Below are 20,808 nucleotides of genomic sequence, written 5' to 3'. Positions count from 1 at the left end.
GAGAGAGTGAAAGAGAGATACTGTCTTCATCATTGCCATGTGTCCTTTTGATATTTCTTTTGAACGTTCAGTGGTTCCAAACGGGATATAAAATGAATGACGTTTATGTTTTTGTAAACACGTAAATGAATGTTGATAGTTGATGTTGATGTAACACGTATGTCAATGTTTTATGTTAAAAGCACATTCCAATGACATGCAGCACGGTATTACCAACTTATAGACATCATCTTAAAGCGAGGGCGTCTACACAACCCAAACCCACCCTTTCACATGCGATATAGAAACTACTGGATGACTCATATAAGATTTCTTTCGAACAAGGAACTTGTTAATCGACAATACCAGCTGGTGTTAGTGGAATATCATTACAAGATTTTGATTTAACATATATGTCGTTGGTGCGGTAACTGCGACATCTAATTTAGCAAGAAGCCTATAAGGTTTGTGAATCTGTCACATGTACTATTAATCTCTTACATGTACTCTGTCAATATATAAACGTAATCAAAATGCATACCAGAAAAAACATGTACTTGAAGCTATTAAAATTAAATAAGGATATACTAATAACGAAACATGAATAATACACCATGTACATTTGCAAGCACATTTTTAGAAGCATAATCACTCATAAATAAGTATTATTTAATGCCCCCAGTCGCTGTGAGAATCCATGCATGTCACTGATCGAAGTACAATCCTGGGAATGGTCACACACTGTGTTCCAGGGACATCCTCGCGATCCATAGGATAGAGAGTATATCCATCCGCCGATGCCTGACGCTCCACAGCATCCGGAGATCCCAATATGGATATTAACACATCCAGGATTTGAAACACACACCACATCTCCAACAGACAGTGGGTCCACACACAAAAATGAAAATCCGCTTACGTTATGTTAGGATCAAGCTGCTCGTGCAAGGGATGTTATGATGCAGACGATGTTGAAAGGAATCGTGTGTGTTTAACACTAAGGTAGATGGTGATATGCTTTTGGGAGCTGTAAGTGCACTTGAAGGTCAAGGGTCATTCGAGAAAGTAAAGTTTTTCAATTGAAACAGAAGTTTTTAAGTTTACCAATTTGAAATACAGCTGTTAAATGTTGATGTGAAGGTGATGACGTAATAGTAGTGAGAGAAAAGGGAAAACAGAATGAATGTTTGATAGGATAGAGAGACACACACACCACAATCCATGTACTTACGTTCAAAAGCTGTTCTGTGGAGATACACGGGAACATCCAATTTATACCACTCATTATAATTCTCAGACGTGTCATTATGCAAACGTATTTCTGATTGGTCCAGAAAAAGATCCTACCCAATCAGAAAATATGTAACTTAATACGTAGGTGCTTCTGTATAAGGAAAGTCCGGGAATCCGTGGCATGTGTTAGCGCGGCTATGACTGCCCTCTTCGGCTAGGCAGATAGGCTGAGCCAGCAACCAGTTGGAAGGAGCGGGGGTGATGTGTGTGCGTGTGCACTCGACCTCTGCACCGTAGACCCCCATGGGACGCCGGGCATTCAGGCGTGAGGCATAACCCTGTGGGGGCCGCTATTCAATTAGCGCATTGTGTGTCGGCGTTAATCATAATACGTGTCAATTTAGATTACCACCCAGATCTAATCATTTGGCGTTGCGCTCGTTTTATTGACAGTTTTACATTTATGCAACATTAATGCAGTGGAGATTAGGGTTTGTTTGTTTGTTTTGTTTTGTTCTGGGTTGTTTTGGTGTGTTTTTTAAAAATATCACTAGCGTTTTAATATTCAAACATATTGACGGATTAGAAAAGCAAATCCATCACGAGATGAAGCATAGTTTGGTGACCCTGCCCTGGACCTTGATCATATTTTTTCATGACCGTCCCTGTAAAGTGAAAGGTGCATTTTATATTTTGTTATGAAATAACCACTTTGTCATAACTGTGTGACTGTGCCTCCCCCCTATTTCTCCCTAACCCAGTCCCCCCCCTCCCCCCCCCCCCCGCCCCACTATTATATACAAGTCTAAACTCAGTGGACATCAGTTCAAACAAAACTGATAAATGTATTTAGGAGTGTGTACGTTACCGTCCATTAGCACAACATTTTTCTATCTATTTAACTAGGAAGCTAAGACAATACACAGTGTGACCGTACGGTTGTCTCATGCCTGTTGTTTTCTCGGTGATAAATTCATCCACACCTTCACAAGATTTAGTATCACCAGCCTAAGTGATGCAGGCCGGCTTGTGAATGGCAATAGGTTCTGGTTTCCATGGCAACGTGAGGTCGGAGTCGAGATGGGATGTGTATGTATCTTACAGGCAGGGATCCAGTGACTCGGTATACTGCAGGACTGGAGATAACAGCACAAAGTTTGCCTACCTTACAACATGGAACCGTGGTAGCCTATGCCCTTATATGGCGGTGCAGATTGGACTGAGCATTCGCTCTCGTGTCATGGGCTAGCTAAATACTACACTGGCATGGAGTTGCTGGAACTTTATATGGAACCAATGCTATCTATATATTCTCAGAACAGTCGTTAGATGCCCCTTTCATGATCAGACAGTCTTACACCCACTCTCGATTCCACCTTGACATACACTTAGCAGATGCCTGTCGGTTTCCGATTTCTTTTTTATTTCGTTGAATTGTATTTTACAAAATGATGGATTGTGTAATGGTGTTGATTATCGTCAAGGAATTCGGAGTTTTAGTTCAATATTTTGCTACTGAGAAATTGAGCTACTTGAGAATATTTTTGGAGCTTGTTTAGCAAAGAGACACACGCCTCTCCTTCAGACTCCGATATACTCCTCACAAGCTAATTGTTCTTTAAACACTTTTTCAATCGTTTATTCAACCTGAATAGCACATGGGCGGTAACGAAAGCATGAGAGACTGACTGTTGGGAAGTTAGTCAGATGTAGGAACGCCCGGAGGTTGTGTTGTACCACGACGCTAGGCATCATCCGTGGAAGAGCACCTTCACGCAGACAGCACGTACGTTGCACCGGCAGAACGTGCACTCGCACCTTGACACAGACAGGTTGTCAATTGTTATAGCTAGAACATGCACTGTCATGAAGACAGCATGTGATTTGTGTGTGTGGTGTGTACAGACTAGAACGTGCACTCACACCTTCATGCAGACAGTGTATGGCGTGCACAGACTAGAACGTGCACTCACACCTTGACACAGACAGTGTGTGGCGTATATAGACTAGAACATGCACTCACACCTTGATGCAGACAGTGTATGGCGTGTATAGACTAGAACGTGCACTTGCATTTTGACGCAGACACTGTGTGGCGTGTACAGACTAGAACGTGTACTTGCACCTTGACGCAGACAGTGTGTGGCGTGTACAGATTAGAACATGCACTCACACCTTGACGCAGACAGTGTGTGGCGTGTACAGACTAGAACGTGCACTTGCACCTTGACGCAGACAGTGTGTGGCGTGTACAGACTAGAACGTGCACTTGCACCTTGACACAGACAGTGTGTGGCATGTACAGACTAGAACGTGCACTTGCACCTTGATGCAGATAGTGTGTGGCGTGTATAGACTAGAACGTGCACCCGCAAACATAATCGGATTGTTTGAGCTAGAACAATGTGCTCCCATGAAGCTGGCAAACTAGTTTAACCCTCTCTTGTTGGGCACTAACATGCTATTCGTAATACTGAAAAGGACTCGTAATTATCAGGTAGATTATTCATGGTTACTGACAGAAAATAACAGGCACGTTTAATATGAACGTAATTAAGCATGTCTGGTGCACCGTCAGTGTTGATGATGATACACTGCTTCCGTTGACACATGCATGGTTACTACTGTTATGGCCTTAGTGATTCTTGTTCGTTTTCTTAAACCCATTAAATTTCAAATTTTGACAGTACAAAAACACATTAAGGCATTTGTCAGCTTTTCCTACCTTTACACAGGTTTATACATTGAGCCAGTATCGCCAATGACACCACTGTTCATAAGCATATCCTTACTGGATACTCTCATGTTATTCATTCAAGACAAATCATAACTTTCTATATTTCACACAGACATAACGTCAAAAGGACGTCTTTAATTACACTCCCATCAATTCAATAAACAGTGTCAACATAACCTCAGTTGTATAATCTGAAACATTGCTATATTTAGAGACCTATCTATTTAATCCAAGGTGTTTTCGGATTTCTTATATCAAAGGATAATTTTACTCAAACAGGTGAAAAAACCCGTCTGATTGAAACGATGCCGATGTTTCCCGACACCGACATGCGAGGAGGCCCTACATCAACCTGTAACCACGACGTGGTACGATGAGATGGTGGGCGAGATGGACCTCCAGAGAATCTGAGAAATATTCGCTGATCTTACGCACCTGTTATATGTTAGCTGAGCCTGTACACGCCATTTACTATCTACCTCGCCCCGATACACTGACACACGACTGGGAAGTAAATATCATCATGTTTAAATGGATGTGTAACTCTATCTGTGTGTAGGAGATGTCCTGGTGTCTAAGACGCCATGTGTTAACCTTTCTGTGGGTAGGAGATGTCCTGGTGTCTAAGACGCCATGTGTTAACCTTTCTGTGTGTAGGAGATGTCCTGGTGTCTAAGACGCCATGTGTAAACCTTTCTGTGTGTAGGAGATGTCCTGGTGTCTAAGGCGCCATGTGTAAACCTTTCTGTGTGTAGGAGATGTCCTGGTGCCTAAGACGCCATGTGTTAATCTTTCTGTGTGTAGGAGATGTCCTGGTGTCTAAGACGCCATGTGTAAACCTTTCTGTGTGTAGAAGATGTCCTAGTGTCTAAGACGCCATGTGTAAACCTTTCTGTGTGTAGGAGATGTCCTGGTATCTAAGACGCCATGTGTAAACCTTTCTGTGTGTAGGAGGTGTCCTGGTGTCTAAGACGCCATGTGTAAACCTTTCTGTGTGTAGGAGATGTCCTGGTGTCTAAGACGCCAGTTGAAAAACTTTCTGTGTGTAGGAGATGTCCTGGTGTCTGAGACTCCATGTGTAAACCTTTCTGTGTGTAGGGGGTATCCAGGTGTCTAAGACGCCATGTGTAAACCTTTCTGTGTCTGTCCTGGTGCCTAAGACGCCATGTGTAAACCTTTCTGTATGTAGTGTAAGAGCCATGTCCTGGTGTCTAAGACGTGTCATGCCATGTGTAAACCTTTCTGTCCTGGTGTCTGAGACGCAGTTAACCTTTCTGTGTGTTGGAGCTGTCCTGGTGTCTAAGTCTGTGTGTTGGGGTGTCGCCATGTGTAAACCTTTCTGTGTGTAGGCCAGATGTCCTGGTGTCTAAGACGCCATGTGTAAACCTCTTTCTGTCTGATACGTGTGTAGGAGATGTCCTGGTGTCTAAGACGCCATGTGTAAACCTTTCTGTGTGTAGTGGTGTCCTGGTGTCTAAGACGCCATGTGTTAACCTTTCTGTGTGTAGGAGATGTCTGTGTCTAAGACGCCATAGGAGGAGATGTCCTGGTGTCTAAGACGCCCTTTCTGTGTGTAGGGAGTGTAAACCTTTCTGTGTGTAGGAAGATGTCCTTTCTGTGTGTAGGAGATGTCCTAAGACGCCATGTGTAGAAGATGTCCTTTCTGTGTGTAAACCTTTCTGTGTGTAGGAGATGTCCTGGTATCTAAGACGCCATGTGTAAACCTTTCTGTGTGTAGGAGGTGTCCTGCTGTCTAAGACGCCATGTGTAAACCTTTCTGTGTGTAGGAGATGTCCTGGTGTCTAAGACGCCAGTTGAAAAACTTTCTGTGTGTAGGAGATGTCCTGGTGTCTGAGACTCCATGTGTAAACCTTTCTGTGTGTAGGGGGTATCCAGGTGTCTAAGACGCCATGTGTAAACCTTTCTGTATGTAGGAGCTGTCCTGGTGCCTAAGACGTCATGTGTAAACCTTTCTGTATGTAGGAGGTGTCTTGGTGTCTAAGACGCCATGTGTAAACCTTTCAGTGTGTAAGAAGTGTCCTTGTGTCTGATACGCCATGTGTAAACCTTTCACTGTGTAGGAGCTGTCCTGGTGTCTGAGACGCAATATGTTAACCTTTCTGTGTGTTGGAGCTGTCTTGGTGTCTAAGGCGCCATGTGTAAACAAGTCTGTGTGTTGGGGGTGTCCTGGTGTTTGAGACGCCATGTGTAGACCTTTCTGTGTGTAGGAGGTGTCCTGGTGTCTAAGACGCCAGTTGAAAAACTTTCTGTGTGTAGGAGATGTCCTGGTGTCAAAGACGCCAGGTGAAAACCTTTCTGTGTAGAAGCTGTACTGGTATCTAAGATGCCATGTGTAAACCTTTCTGTGTGTAAGAGGTGTCCTTATGTCTGATACGCCATGTGTAAAACTTTCTGTGTGTAGGAAATGTCCTGGTGTCTAAGACGCCATGTGTAAACCTTTCTGTGTGTAGCGGGTGTCCTGGTGTCTAAGACGCCATGTGTAAACCTTTCTGTGTGTAGGAGGTGTGTTGGTGTCTACGACGCCATGTGTAAACCTCTTTGTGTGTAGGAGGTATCCTGGTGTCTAAGACGCCATGTGTAAACCTCTTCTGTGTGTAGGAGATGTCCTGGTGTCTAAGACGCCATGTGTATACCTTTCTGTGTGTAGGAGCTGTTCTGGTGTCTAAGACGCCATGTGTAAACCTTTCTGTGTGTTTGAGCTGTTCAGACGTCTAAGACGCTATATATGCTATGTCTGTGTGTATGAGCTGTTCAGGTGTCTGAGACGCTGTGTCTGTGTGTATGAGTTGTTCAGGTGTCCGAGACGCTATGTATGCTATGTCTGTGTGTATGAGTTGTTCAGACGTCTGAGACGCTGTGTCTGTGTGTATGAGCTGTTCAGACGTCTGAGATTCTATGTATGCTATGTCTGTGTGTATGAGCTGTTCAGACGTCTGAGATTCTATGTATGCTATGCCTGTGTGTATGAGTTGTTCAGACGTCTGAGATTCTATGTATGCTATGCCTGTGTGTTTGAGCTGTTCAGACGTCTGAGATTCTATGTATGCTATGCCTGTGTGCATGAGCTGTTCAGACGTCTAAGACGCTATGTATGCTATGCCTGTGTGTATGAGCTGTTCAGACGTCTGAGATTCTATGTATGCTATGCCTGTGTGTATGAGTTGTTCAGACGTCTGAGACGCTGTGTCTGTGTGTATGAGCTGTTCAGACGTCTGAGACGCTGTATATGCTATGCCTGTGTGTATGAGCTGTTCAGACGTCTGAGACGCTGTGTATGCTATGCCTGTGTGTATGAGCTGTTCAGACGTCTGAGACGCTGTATATGCTATGCCTGTGTGTATGAGCTGTTCAGACGTCTGAGACGCTGTGTATGCTATGCCTGTGTGTATGAGCTGTTCAGACGTCTGAGACGCTGTGTATGCTATGCCTGTGTGTATGAGCTGTTCAGACGTCTGAGACGCTATATATGCTATGTCTGTGTGTATGAGCTGTTCGTGTGTCTGAGACGCTATATGTGCTATATATGTGTGTATATGAGCTGTTCAGACGTCTGAGACGCTGTGTATGCTATGCCTGTGTGTATGAGCTGTTCAGACGTCTGAGACGCTGTGTATGCTATGCCTGTGTGTATGAGCTGTTCAGACGTCTGAGATTCTATGTATGCTATGCCTGTGTGTATGAGCTGTTCAGACGTCTGAGATTCTATGTATGCTATGTCTGTGTGTATGAGCTGTTCAGACGTCTGAGACGCTGTGTATGCTATGCCTGTGTGTATGAGCTGTTCAGACGTCTGAGATTCTATGTATGCTATGCCTGTGTGTATGAGCTGTTCAGACGTCTGAGACGCTGTGCTGTGTATGCTGTGCCTGTGTGTATGAGCTGTTCAGACGTCTGAGACGCTGTGTATGCTATGTCTGTGTGTATGAGCTGTTCAGACGTCTGAGACGCTATGTATGCTATGCCTGTGTGTATGAGCTGTTCAGACGTCTGAGACGCTGTATATGCTATGTCTGTGTGTATGAGCTGTTCAGACGTCTGAGACGCTGTGTATGCTATGTCTGTGTGTATGAGCTGTTCAGACGTCTGAGACGCTGTGTATGCTATGCCTGTGTGTATGAGCTGTTCAGACGTCTGAGACGCTATATATGCTATGTCTGTGTGTATGAGCTGTTCAGTGTGTCTGAGACGCTATATATGCTATGTCTGTGTGTATGAGCTGTTCAGACGTCTGAGACGCTGTGTATGCTATGTCTGTGTGTATGAGCTGTTCAGACGTCTGAGACGCTGTGTATGCTATGCCTGTGTGTATGAGCTGTTCAGACGTCTGAGACGCTGTGTATGCTATGCCTGTGTGTATGAGCTGTTCAGACGTCTGAGACGCTATGCTATGTATGCTATGTCTGTGTGTATGAGCTGTTCAGACGTCTGAGACGCTGTGTATGTGTGTGTGCCTGTGTGTATGAGCTGTTCAGACGTCTGAGACGCTGACGTCTGAGACGCTTCTGTATGCTATGCCTGTGTGTATGAGCTGTTCAGACGTCTGAGACGCTGTGTATGCTATGCCTGTGTGTATGAGCTGTTCAGACGTCTGAGACGCTGTGTATGCTATGTCTGTGTGTATGAGCTGTTCAGACGTCTGAGATTCTATGTATGCTATGTCTGTGTGTATGAGCTGTTCAGACGTCTGAGATTCTATGTATGCTATGCCTGTGTGTATGAGCTGTTCAGACGTCTGAGACGCTATGTATGCTATGCCTGTGTGTATGAGCTGTTCAGACGTCTGAGACGCTGTGTCTGTGTGTATGAGCTGTTCAGACGTCTGAGACGCTGTGTATGCTATGCCTGTGTGTATGAGCTGTTCAGACGTCTGAGACGCTGTGTATGCTATGCCTGTGTGTATGAGCTGTTCAGACGTCTGAGACGCTATATATGCTATGTCTGTGTGTATGAGCTGTTCAGGTGTCTGAGACGCTATATATGCTATGTCTGTGTGTATGAGCGGTTCAGGTGTCTGAGACGCTATATATGCTATGTCTGTGTGTATGAGCTGTTCGTGTGTCTGAGACGCTGTGTATGCTGTGTCTGTGTGTATGAGCTGTTCAGACGTCTGAGACGCTGTGTATGCTATGCCTGTGTGTATAAGCTGTTCAGACGTCTGAGACCCTGTGTATGCTATGTCTGTGTGTATGAGATGTTCAGACGTCTGAGACGCTGTGTATGCTATGCCTGTGTGTATGAGCTGTTCAGACGTCTGAGACGCTGTGTATGCTATGCCTGTGTGTATGAGCTGTTCAGACGTCTGAGACGCTATATATGCTATGTCTGTGTGTATGAGCTGTTCAGGTGTCTGAGACGCTATATGTGCTATATCTGTGTGTATGAGCTGTTCGTGTGTCTGAGACGCTGTGTATGCTGTGTCTGTGTGTATGAGCTGTTCAGACGTCTGAGGCGCTGTGTATGCTATGCCTGTGTGTATGAGCTGTTCAGACGTCTGAGATTCTATGTATGCTATGCCTGTGTGTATGAGTTGTTCAGACGTCTGAGACGCTATGTATGCTATGTCTGTGTGTATGAGTTGTTCAGACGTCTGAGACGCTGTGCCTGTGTGTATGAGCTGTTAAGACGTCTGAGATTCTATGTATGCTATGTCTGTGTGTATGAGCTGTTCAGACGTCTGAGATTCTATGTATGCTATGCCTGTGTGTATGAGTTGTTCAGACGTCTGAGATTCTATGTATGCTATGCCTGTGTGTATGAGTTGTTCAGACGTCTGAGACGCTACGTCTGTGTGACGTTCTAGACGCTGTATGCTATGTCTGTGTGTATGAGCTGTTCTGAGACGCTATATGAGACTGTTCTATATATATGCTATGTCTGTGTGTATGAGCTGTTCAGGTGTCTGAGACGCTGTGTATGCTGTGCCTGTGTGTATGAGCTGTTCAGACGTCTGAGACGCTGTGTATGCTATGCCTGTGTGTATGAGCTGTTCAGACGTCTGAGACGCTGTGTATGCTATGCCTGTGTGTATGAGCTGTTCAGACGTCTGAGACGCTGTGTATGCTGTGTCTGTGTGTATGAGCTTGTTCAGACGTCTGAGACGCTGTGTATGCTATGTCTGTGTGTATGAGCTGTTCAGACGTCTGAGATTCTGTGTATGCTGTGTCTGTGTGTGAGCTGTTCAGACGTCTGAGACGCTGTGTATGCTATGCCTGTGTGTATGAGCTGTTCAGACGTCTGAGACGCTGTGTATGCTGTGTCTGTGTGTATGAGCTGTTCAGACGTCTGAGATTCTATGTATGCTATGTCTGTGTGTATGAGCTGTTCAGACGTCTGAGATTCTATGTATGCTATGCCTGTGTGTATGAGTTGTTCAGACGTCTGAGATTCTATGTATGCTATGCCTGTGTGTATGAGCTGTTCAGGTGTCTGAGACGCTATATGTGCTATATCTGTGTGTATGAGCTGTTCGTGTGTCTGAGACGGTGTGTATGCTGTGTCTGTGTGTATGAGTTGTTCAGACGTCTGAGACGCTGTGTATGCTATGCCTGTGTGTATGAGCTGTTCAGACGTCTGAGACGCTGTGTATGCTATGCCTGTGTGTATGAGCTGTTCAGACGTCTGAGACGCTGTGTATGCTATGTCTGTGTGTATGAGCTGTTCAGACGTCTGAGACGCTGTGTATGCTATGCCTGTGTGTATGAGCTGTTCAGACGTCTGAGACGCTGTGTATGCTATGTCTGTGTGTATGAGCTGTTCAGACGTCTGAGACGCTGTGTATGCTATGTCTGTGTGTATGAGCTGTTCAGACGTCTGAGATTCTATGTATGCTATGCCTGTGTGTATGAGCTGTTCAGGTGTCTGAGACGCTATATATGCTATGCTATGTCTGTGTGTATGAGCTGTTCAGACGTCTGAGACGGTGTGTATGCTATGTCTGTGTGTATGAGCTGTTCAGACGTCTGAGACGCTGTGTATGCTATGCCTGTGTGTATGAGCTGTTCAGACGTCTGAGACGCTGTGTATGCTATGTCTGTGTGTATGAGCTGTTCAGACGTCTGAGACGCTGTGTATGCTGTGTCTGTGTGTATGAGCTGTTCAGACGTCTGAGACGCTGTGTATGCTATGCCTGTGTGTATGAGCTGTTCAGACGTCTGAGACGCTATGTATGCTATGCCTGTGTGTATGAGCTGTTCGTGTGTCTGAGACGCTGTGTATGCTGTGTCTGTGTGTATGAGCTGTTCAGACGTCTGAGACGCTGTGTATGCTATGCCTGTGTGTATGAGCTGTTCAGACGTCTGAGACGCTGTGTATGCTATGCCTGTGTGTATGAGCTGTTCAGACGTCTGAGACGCTGTGTATGCTATGCCTGTGTGTATGAGTTGTTCAGACGTCTGAGACGCTGTGTATGCTGTCTGTGTGTATGAGCTGTTCAGACGTCTGAGATTCTATGTATGCTATGTCTGTGTGTATGAGCTGTTCAGACGTCTGAGATTCTATGTATGCTATGCCTGTGTGTATGAGCTGTTCAGACGTCTGAGACGCTATGTATGCTATGCCTGTGTGTATGAGCTTTTCAGGCGTCTGAGACGCTGTGTCTGTGTGTATGAGCTGTTCGTGTGTCTGAGACGCTGTATATGCTATGCCTGTGTGTATGAGCTGTTCAGACGTCTGAGACGCTGTGTATGCTATGCCTGTGTGTATGAGCTGTTCAGACGTCTGAGACGCTATATATGCTATGTCTGTGTGTATGAGCTGTTCAGGTGTCTGAGACGCTATATATGCTATGTCTGTGTGTATGAGCGGTTCAGGTGTCTGAGACGCTATATATGCTATGTCTGTGTGTATGAGCTGTTCGTGTGTCTGAGACGCTGTGTATGCTGTGTCTGTGTGTGTATGAGCTGTTCAGACGTCTGAGACGCTCTGTATGCTATGCCTGTGTGTATGAGCTGTTCAGACGTCTGAGACGCTGTGTATGCTATGTCTGTGTGTGTGAGAGCTGTTCAGACGTCTGAGACGCTGTGTATGCTATGCCTGTGTGTATGAGCTGTTCAGACGTCTGAGATTCTATGTATGCTATGCCTGTGTGTATGAGCTGTTCAGACGTCTGAGACGCTATGTATGCTATGTCTGTGTGTATGAGTTGTTCAGACGTCTGAGACGCTGTACCTGTGTGTATGAGCTGTTCAGACGTCTGAGATTCTATGTATGCTATGTCTGTGTGTATGAGCTGTTCAGACGTCTGAGATTCTATGTATGCTATGCCTGTGTGTATGAGTTGTTCAGACGTCTGAGATTCTATGTATGCTATGCCTGTGTGTATGAGTTGTTCAGACGTCTGAGACGCTTTGTATGCTATGTCTGTGTGTATGAGCTGTTCTGACGTCTGAGACGCTATATATACTATGTCTGTGTGTATGAGCTGTTCAGGTGTCTGAGACGCTATATATGCTATGTCTGTGTGTATGAGCTGTTCGTGTGTCTGAGACGGTGTGTATGCTGTGTCTGTGTGTATGAGTTGTTCAGACGTCTGAGACGCTGTGTATGCTATGCCTGTGTGTATGAGCTGTTCAGACGTCTGAGACGCTGTGTATGCTATGCCTGTGTGTATGAGCTGTTCAGTGTGTCTGAGACGCTGTGTATGCTGTGTCTGTGTGTATGAGTTGTTCAGACGTCTGAGACGCTGTGTATGCTATGCCTGTGTGTATGAGCTGTTCAGACGTCTGAGACGCTGTGTATGCTATGCCTGTGTGTATGAGCTGTTCAGGCGTCTGAGACGCTGTGTATGCTGTGTCTGTGTGTATGAGTTGTTCAGACGTCTGAGATTCTATGTATGCTGTGTCTGTGTGTATGAGCTGTTCAGACGTCTGAGACGCTGTATATGCTTTGCCTGTGTGTATGAGCTGTTCAGACGTCTGAGACGCTGTGTATGCTGTGTCTGTGTATGAGCTGTTCAGACGTCTGAGATTCTATGTATGCTATGTCTGTGTGTATGAGCTGTTCAGACGTCTGAGATTCTATGTATGCTATGCCTGTGTGTATGAGCTGTTCAGACGTCTGAGATTCTATGTATGCTATGTCTGTGTGTATGAGCTGTTCAGACGTCTGAGACGCTATATATGCTATGTCTGTGTGTATGAGCTGTTCAGACGTCTGAGACGCTATGTATGCTATGTCTGTGTGTATGAGCTGTTCAGACGTCTGAGATTCTATGTATGCTATGCCTGTGTGTATGAGCTGTTCAGACGTCTGAGACGCTATGTATGCTATGTCTGTGTGTATGAGCTGTTCAGACGTCTGAGACGCTATGTATGCTATGTCTGTGTGTATGAGCTGTTCAGACGTCTAAGACGCTATGTATGCTATGTCTGTGTGTATGAGCTGTTCAGACGTCTGAGACGCTGTATATGCTATGCCTGTGTGTATGAGTTGTTCAGAAGTCTGAGACCTCGTGTATAACCAGTATGTGTATATGGGGTGTTCAGTCTTCTGACACCTCTGTGGAGAGAATGCATTCCATTACCAAAGAAAACTTGGCAATGAAGACAGTAGCAGCTCGTTTGATTTCCAATCTTTGGACGTCTTATCAAGTCTTGCGATATTCTAGCCCTCTTTAAAGCTGAGCCAGTAAAATCTTTGTGAATTTGGATGGTTTATGAATTTGGATGAAATCTACGTTTCAAACACCAGACAGCAATCAAAACAGTGGAAGCATTTGACATCACCACCATGGTGGTCATTAGCAGGGTTTACATGGCCTACACGTACATGGTTCAGGGCAACCTAGGAGGACAGTGAGCAAAATATACTCTCCACTTTCAGTCGTAAAGGGGGCACAAAGAACGCATGCGGTACCAACAGCTGGAATAGGTATGGCTTCTGGGTTCTGGGATGAAGGGGGTGTCATCAAGGTGGGTTACCTTCGGAGGGGCCACACACTAAATAGAGCGTTTCATGCTGCAATTGCAGGCTGAAATTAAGACAAAAAGTGTGCTCTTTCATACAATCAGTCATTCTAATATACAGTGTGGCTTTCAGCTACTTCAGAATCCTCTTTATTCTTCTGATCTGGATCATACTGCCATACTGCCAGCTGGCCGTTACCGCCATAGCATCTGTTTTAGCCAGTCAAGAGAAGAACGTCTTGGAAATCTTGATAAAATCTGTATAACATAGTTCGCAAAGAGTATCAGTGTGAATGGGGATAATGTAAAATACTTCGTTTTAATGTCTTTAGGTTAAGTGTTTTATGCAAGGCTCTTATCAGTTACCCCTCATGAACTGTAGGTGAGGCAGACTGCCATGATAAGGGGTAAGTCATATACAGGGTCTAAAACATAACTGATAACAACCTCTCTCATGTTTTAGGTTATGTCCACGTGTGTAAATGTACTTTAATAGCATTGCGTGTGTTAAACACCTCTGTATTCTGCTCTATAGTATAACGAAACGTACGGCATCACTACAATGTCTCTACTCCGTGTTTGTGTTTCAAGCCGACAGCTAAGTAGGCACCCTGTATGTTTAATGGGGTTTCTGCCCCAGTTTCGATGGTGCAAGACCTTTGGTTCAGGAGTGAGAGGCATCAAGTCAGAGCCGTGCAACAACCGTTACTACAAACATACCGCCAAGTTGGCCACGGTTTATCACTGTCAGTCGTAAAATAGATTCATCAACACAACATATGGATCTATAATTAGTATATTGATCTAATAGTATAACGATAAGGATATATATCTAATTGGTTGTTTTAATTGCAACTCCTGAATAATAACAATAACGTTTTTATATGCAATGAACTACGTTTATAACGAACTGAAAGGGCCGCTAGTTATATTTCAATTCAACCGTAGATAGTCCTATGCCTTATTACCTTTATTAATACTGAGTTTTCTAACTCTAGTCGTCGCGTTTTATAAACAGAATATATCCACTTCAAAGGCAACCACCCTAGTAACTGTTTTACAATTGTTGATTGAGAGTGTCAGAACATAACCTAGTTAATCACTTGCCTTCTAATGTTTGTTGCTAGTTTGAACAGCCACATGTGCTGGTGGAAGTTTTGATATGCCATCCTTTACACATGAGAAGCTCAGAGATCATATTGTTCGTGATACACATAAACAATGTCGTTGACAGAGGGTGTGTCAGAGGGACCACAAAGTGGGTTCGCCATATCCATCAGTTTGTCATAAGCATATTTGGTATATTCGTTAATGCTATGTGATACAATGTACAACAAATGACCGGCACCAAGGAAACACTAGGTTATATCCGTCAGTTCGTTGTAAGCATATTTGTTATATTCATCAAGGTTACATGATACAATGTACAACAAATGACCGGCACCAAGGAAACTCTGGGTTATATCCGTCAGTTCGTTATAAGCATATTTGTTATATTCATCAAGGTTATATGATACAATGTACAACAAATAACCGGCACCAAGGAAACTCTGGGTTATATCCCTCAGTTCGTTGTTAGCATATTTGTTATATTCATCAAGGTTATATGATACAATGTGCAACAAATGACCGGCACCAAGGGAACTCTGGGTTATATCCATCATTCATTGTTAGCATATTTGTTATATTCATCAAGGTTATATGGTACAATGTACAACAAATGACCGGCACCAAGGAAACACTAGGTTATATCCCTCAGTTCGTTGTAAGCATATTTGTTATATTCATCAAGGTTATATGATACAATGTACAACAAATGACCGGCACCAAGGAAACACTAGGTTATATCCGTCAGTTCGTTGTAAGCATATTTGTTATATTCATCAAGGTTATATGATACAATGTGCAACAAATGACCGGCACCAAGGAAACTCTGGGTTATATCCGTCAGTTCGTTGTAAGCATATTTGTTATATTCATCAAGGTTATATGATACAATGTGCAACAAATGACCGGCACCAAGGAAACACTAGGTTACATCCGTCAGTTCATTATAAGCATATTTGTTATATTCATCAAGGTTATATGATACAATGTGCAACAAATGACCGGCACCAAGGAAACTCTAGGTTATATCCGTCAGTTCATTATAAGCATATTTGTTATATTCATCAAGGTTATATGATACAATGTGCAACAAATGACCGGCACCAAGGAAACACTAGGTTATATCCGTCAGTTCATTATAAGCATATTTGTTATATTCATCAAGGTTATATGATACAATGTACAACAAATGACCGGCACCAAGGAAACACTAGGTTATATCCGTCAGTTCGTTGTAAGCATATTTGTTATATTCATCAAGGTTATATGATACAATGTACAACAAATGACCGGCACCAAGGAAACTCTGGGTTATATCCATCAGTTCGTTGTAAGCATATTTGTTATATTCATCAAGGTTATATGATACAATGTGCAACAAATGACCGGCACCAAGGAAACACTAGGTTATATCCGTCAGTTCGTTGTAAGCATATTTGTTATATTCATCAAGGTTATATGATACAATGTGCAACAAATGACCGGCACCACCAAGGAAACTCTGGGTTATATCCCTCAGTTCGTTGTAAGCATATTTGTTATATTCATCAAGGTTATATGATACAATGTGCAACAAATGACCGGCACCAAGGAAACACTAGGTTATATCCCTCAGTTCGTTGTAAGCATATTTGTTATATTCATCAAGGTTATATGATACAATGTACAACAAATGACCGGCACCAAGGAAACTCTGGGTTATATCCCTCAGTTCGTTGTAAGCATATTTGTTATATTCATCAAGGTTATATGATACAATGTGCAACAAATGACCGGCACCAAGGAAACACTAGGTTTATATCCGTCAGTTCGTTGTAAGCATATTTTGTTATATTCATCAAGGTTATATGATACAATGTGCAACAAATGACCGGCACCAAGGAAACTCTAGGTTATATCCGTCAGTTCGTTGTAAGCATATTTGTTATATTCATCACTTATATGATACAATGTACAACAAATGACCGGCACCAAGGAAACTCTGGGTTATATCCGTCAGTTCGTTGTAAGCATATTTGTTATATTCATCAAGGTTATATGATACAATGTACAACAAATGACCGGCACCAAGGAAACACTAGGTTATATCCCTCAGTTCGTTATAAGCATATTTGTTATATTCATCAAGGTTATATGATACAATGTACAACAAATGACCGGCACCAAGGAAACACTAGGTTATATCCCTCAGTTCGTTGTAAGCATATTTGTTATATTCATCAAGGTTATATGATACAATGTGCAACAAATGACCGGCACCAAGGAAACACTAGGTTATATCCGTCAGTTCGTTGTAAGCATATTTGTTATATTCATCAAGGTTATATGATACAATGTGCAACAAATGACCGGCACCAAGAAAACTCTGGGTTATATCCATCAGTTGGTTATAAGCATATTTGTTATATTCATCAAGGTTATATGATACAATGTACAACAAATGACCGGCACCAAGGAAACACTAGGTTATATCCATCAGTTCGTTGTAAGCGTCTTCGTTATAAACTTAGTGTGTGAGCCCGTTGCATTATAAGTATATGGTTCCGGGCACAACGAGAGTTAGAAAACGGGGGACAGTAGGCAAAATATGTTCTCCATTCTGTTAGTCTAAACGGAGTAAATGAACCAGCTGGTAAATAATGGCGTGATTCCTCCTCTTCTATTCCGCGTCTGTTAGTGATTCAGGTGACACTGATGTATCTGTCGATCTGTTAACACACTCTCTTTAAACACCTTACTGCGGTGTTCAGTGAAAAATAGCAAGGCTGCAGGAAGACAGACACAAAATCTCGACTTTTTCAACTTCTAATTTGAGGATTTCATCACTGAGAGATTAGAAGTTATCATTCAAAGAAATAGGTTTTGGTCTTCAGTGTAATCTACTCTACATGCGAGTCTTCTATTAGACGCCAGTCTAACATTTCATGTAGTGGAATACGCCTTTATAGATGTGTTTCCGCTCCCATTATGGGAGACAAAACACACTATAGATATCGATTCGAGAACATCATCAAAGTTTGCAAGTATGTAAATAAGCACTCACATAAACCAATTATATTTTTTATACTCACAGTTTACATCAGCTATTAAGACAAATTGAAGATAGCAATATTATTACAGGTCTAATTCCTATTTACTGGCCCGTACAACACCTCATCAAAGAAAACGATTCCAGAGTAACCCACACCGCCATTAATACATTCCTCAATCATTCCGATTAATGCTTCATTACCTGCGCGTTATCGTTCCCTAATATGCTGGGCCAGTGCGGCATCTCTTTACAAGCAGTCTCTCTGAGAAACGCTTTACATAGTCACACACACGCGATATACATGCAGTAATAGGAAGTCTGAACAAGCCCCTCTGTTTACCTCCCGTGACAGACACATCACTTTGTGACGTCATCAGCTCAGATCACTGGATAGAACCCTGGATGTTATCACAGTGGAATGTGGTTAGAAAGAAGTTGCTAATAGTAGGTGTAACTCTGGGTTTTATATACAGTTGTAGATGTAAATGCTCGCCCTCTGGTTTGGTCAGATTTACATCTCATAATGGTATTGACAGACTGACAGTGCCATGTTGTAGAGGATGAAGACAAGGAAGATTCTGGGATCACGTCTCCCATGTTCCACTCCATTACAGAAAGATGTATTCAGACTGGCTTATATAGAGAATCTCACCCAAGTGTCTACTGATATCAATTATATCAACACGAGTTGATATGAGAAGAGAAGAGAGTGAGATTCTATTTATCATCAAAGATCACACTTCATTAGTTTTCAGTGATAAATGTACATCTCTGAACACGGTACTGCCATTAGACTTGCAGTGGAGCGATGTCATAGCATTGTGACGTCATTAAGTGTATAACGTCATGACATTGTGATCAGTCATCAGTTTTTGACGTCATAGCATTGTAGTCATGTAATTGATGATGTCAAAGCATTGTGATCTCATGTAATTGAGGACGTCAGGGCATTGTACAAAATTTACCGTCAAAACGATATCTCCTAGGAGATATCGTTTGATCTGCAGTGCAACACAGTTTTGGATGATAAATGTTTCAATAAATATAGAGAATCATAGAGAATAGCCAGTCTCCACTATCAATCGAAACAGATACCATTGGGCGCAACACGGAAAATGAAACCTATATGAATGGATCATTTATAATATCAGTGACACCGGGTGCCCGCGGAAATATACCTTTTGGTGTAAATCAGTACCACACACTAGTACCATGATCCTGATGACGTTTCAAACAGATTTACTCATAAATATTAACATACATTCCCATAGAGCAGGGTTAACAACAAAGACAATTTACATACCCCGTAGAAGAAGGTTAACGACAAGGACTAACACACATCTCCCGCAGAAGAGGGTTAACCCATAGTCAATTGCAATGTATTTTCAGTCAGGGACATTGTCTTATATCAGAAATCTGATGTCGTAAGACTTCACATTATTGAAGTGTGTATCACTTCTATTCATGAGTCAAAGGATCATCTGTATCTGTTGTAAAGTGTGAATATAATACGGTATTCTAAACGTGCATCTGGCGCCATATAAATGGTATATACTGCCTGCCTGCATGTGTCCTGACTACGACGTTTCCACACAGTCTTGGTGTACCCTGTCATGTATATACTGACTGCCTGCACGTGTCCTGGCTACGACGTTTCCACACATTCTTGCTGTACCCTGTCATGTATATACTGACTGCCTGCACCTGTCCTGGCTACGACGTTTCCACACATTCTTGCTGTACCCTGTCATGTATATACTGACTGCCTGCACCTGTCCTGACTACGACGTTTCCACACAGTCTTGCTGTACCCTGTCATATATATACTGCCTGACTGCATGTGTCCCTGACTACGACGTTTCCACACATTCTTGCTGTACCCTGTCATGTATATACTGTCTGCCTGCATGTGTCCTGACTACGATGTTTCCACACATTCTTGCTGTACTCTGTCATATATATACTGCCTGCCTGCACGTGTACCTGACTACGACGCTTCCACACAGTCTTGGTGTACCCTGTCATGTATATCCTGACTGCCTGCACGTGTCCCTGACTACGACGTTTCCACACAGTCTTGCTGTACCCTGTCATGTATATACTGACTGCCTGCACGTGTCCCTGACTACGACGTTTCCACACAGTCTTGCTGTACCCTGTCATGTATATACTGACTGCCTGCACGTGTCCCTGACTACGACGTTTCCACACAGTCTTGCTGTACCCTGTCATGTATATACTGCCTGCCTGCACGTGTCCCCCTGACTACGACGTTTCCACACAGTCTTGCTATACCCTGCCATGTATATACTGACTGCCTGCATGGGTCCCTAACTACGACGCTTCCACACAGTCTTGCTGTACCCTGTCATGTATATACTGACTGCCTGCATGGGTCCCTGACTACGACGTTTCCACACAGTCTTGCTGTACCCTGCCATGTATATACTGCCTGCCTGCACGTGTACCTGACTACGACGTTTCCACACATTCTTGCTGTACCCTGTCATGTGTATACTGACTGCCTGCATGTGTCCCTGACTACGACGTTTCCACACAGTCTTGGTGTACCCTGTCATGTATATACTGACTGCCTGCACGTGTCCTGGCTACGACGTTTCCACACAGTCTTGCTGTACCCTGTCATGTATATACTGACTGCCTGCACGTGTCCTGGCTACGACGTTTCCACACATTCTTGCTGTACCCTGTCATGTATATACTGACTGCCTGCACGACGTTTCTGTCCTGGCTACGACGTTTCCACACATTCTTGCTGTACCCCTGTCATGTATATA

General features: G+C 43.5%; 1 long non-coding RNA gene across 1 annotated transcript; it reads left to right on the top strand.

The window, feature by feature from the left end:
• The first annotated feature begins 132 nt into the window (after positions 1 to 132).
• On the top strand, positions 133 to 18,848 carry LOC124280935. Its single transcript, XR_006899798.1, has 3 exons — positions 133 to 144; positions 2,205 to 2,209; positions 18,725 to 18,848. It is a non-coding gene; the product is annotated as an uncharacterized LOC124280935 (long non-coding RNA).
• The last annotated feature ends 1,960 nt before the right edge of the window (positions 18,849 to 20,808 follow it).

The sequence above is a fragment of the Haliotis rubra genome, unplaced genomic scaffold (assembly GCF_003918875.1).
Source record: "Haliotis rubra isolate DU_JTF1 unplaced genomic scaffold, ASM391887v1 Scf276, whole genome shotgun sequence".
NCBI classification, from domain to species: domain Eukaryota; kingdom Metazoa; phylum Mollusca; class Gastropoda; order Lepetellida; family Haliotidae; genus Haliotis; species Haliotis rubra.
Note: the sequence above shows the minus strand (reverse complement) of the source record. Positions and strands in the feature narration are given on the sequence as shown.